Below are 2500 nucleotides of genomic sequence, written 5' to 3'. Positions count from 1 at the left end.
AATTTTTTTTTTTTTTTTTTTTTTTTTTTTTTTGATATACCGAAGAATGAACAAGAAGACCGAGGCATCCAAAAAAATTTTTTTTTTTTTTCTCCGATATACCAAAGCAAGAACAAGAAGACCGAGGCATCAAAATTTTTTTTTTTTTTTTTTTTTTTTTTTCGATAAATCCAACCGAGAACAAGAAGACCGAGGCATCCAAAATTTTTTTTTTTTTTTTTTCTTTCCCATATACCAGAGAAAGAACATGAAGACCGAGGCAACCAACAAAAAATAATTTTTTTTTTCTCTTTCCCGGAATTTTTTTTTTTTTTTTTTCGAAATAGCCGAGAAAGAATATGAAGACCGAGGCATCCAACAAAAAAATTTTTTTTTTTTTTTTTCCTAATCTACCCAAGCAAAACAAATAGAAGACCGAGGCATCCAAAAAATTTTTTTTTTTTTTTTTTTTTTTTCGAAAAATTTTTTTTCACAAAAACTTTTTTTTTTTTTTTTTCCCCAAAAAATTTTTTTTTTCGTTCCAAGCTAACCAAGACATCTACTATTCACTAGTAGAGCAATCGAGACTGCAAAGCAAGCAATGGCCTTACTTGCAGCTCTTGGTGCTGAGAACTCCCCCCCCCCTATAGTAGTCTTAAGTAAAACCACAGCTCTGACAGGAGTAGATATTGCATGCGAGCGAGGAGTCGTAATGGGCAAAATTGACTCGGGGGACCTCCAAATCGAATTCCGTTTCGAGCAAAACACTTCTTAGGCTTCAAGGAAGCTCCCATAAAATTTCCAAACCCAAACTCCAAACTTCATTTTTTAGCCTACAATGCCCACGTGCACGCCGGTGTGCACGCAGGGGTGCTTGAGCATGCGGGAGAGGAGCCATAATGGGCAACATTGACTCGGGGGACCTCCAAATCGAAATCCGTCTCGAGCAAAACACTTCTTAAGCTTCTAGGAAGCTCCCATAAAACTTCCAAACCCAAACTCCAAACTTTATTTTTTAGCATACAATGCCCACGTGCACGCCGGGGTGCTTGAGCGTGCGGGCGAGGAGCCATAATGGGCAACATTGACTCGGGGGACCTCCAAATCGAAATCCGTCTCGAGCAAAACACTTCTTAAGCTTCTAGGAAGCTCCCATAAAACTTCCAAACCCAAACTCCAAACTTTATTTTTTAGCATACAATGCCCACGTGCACGCAGGGGTGCTTGAGCATGCGGGAGAGGAGCCATAATGGGCAACATTGACTCGGGGGACCTCCAAATCGAAATCCGTCTCGAGCAAAACACTTCTTAAGCTTCTAGGAAGCTCCCATAAAACTTCCAAACCCAAACTCCAAACTTTATTTTTTAGCATACAATGCCCACGTGCACGCCGGGGTGCTTGAGCGTGCGGGCGAGGAGCCGTAATGGGCAAAATTAACACGGGGGACCTTCAAATCGAAATCCGTCTCGAGCAAAGCACTTCTTAGGCTTCTAGGAAGCTCCCATCAAATTTACAAACCCAAACTCCAAACTTCATTTTTTAGCACACAATGCCCACGTGCACGCGGGGGTGCTTAAGCGTGCGGGCGAGGAGTCATAATGGGCAAAATTAACTCGGGGGACCTCCAAATCGAAATCCGTCTCGAGCAAAGCACTTCTTAGGCTTCTAGGAAGCTCCCATAAAATTTCCAAACCCAAACTCCAAACTTCATTTTTTAGCATACAATGCCCCCGTGCACGCGGGGGTGCTTGAGCGTGCGGGGGAGGAGTCATAATGGGCAAAACTAACTCGGGGGACCTCCAAATCGAAATCCGTCTCGAGCAAAACACTTCTTAGGCTTCTAGGAAGCTCCCATAAAATTTCCGAACCCAAACTCCAAACTTCATTTTTTAGCATACGATGCCCACGTGCACGCCGGGGTGCTTGAGCGTGCGGGCGAGGAGTCATAATGGGCAAAAACTAACTCGTGGGATCTCCAAATCAAAATCCGTCTCGAGCAAAGCATTTCTTAGGCTTCTAGGAAGCTCCCATAAAATTTCCGAACCCAAACTCCAAACTTCATTTTTTAGCATACGATGCCCACGTGCACGCCGGGGTGCACGAGCGTGCGGGCGAGGAGTCGTAATGGGCAAAATTAACTCGGGGGACCTCCAAATCGAAATCCGTCTCGAGCAAAGCATTTCTTAGGCTTCTAGGAAGTTCCCGTAAAATTTTCAAACCCAAACTCCAAACTTCATTTTTTAGCATACGATGCCCACGTGCGCGCCGGTGTGCACGTCGGGGTGCTTGAGCGTGCGCGCGAGGAGCCGTAATTGGCAAAATTAACACGGCGGAAATCTAAATCGAAATCCGTCTCGAGCAAAGCACTTCTTAGTCTTCTAGGAAGCTCCCATAAAATTTTCAAACCCAAACTCCAAACTTCATTTTTTAGCATACGATGCCCACGTGCACGCCGGTGTGCACGAGCATGCGGGCGAGGAGTCGTAATGGGCAAAATTAACTCGGGGGACCTCCAAATCG

Source organism: Cornus florida, unplaced genomic scaffold (genome assembly GCF_030987335.1).
Source record: "Cornus florida cultivar Cherokee Brave unplaced genomic scaffold, ASM3098733v1 CherokeeBrave_3.0.0_Hap2_scaffold_134, whole genome shotgun sequence".
Lineage (NCBI taxonomy): Eukaryota > Viridiplantae > Streptophyta > Magnoliopsida > Cornales > Cornaceae > Cornus > Cornus florida.
This window is presented reverse-complemented; position numbering follows the sequence as displayed.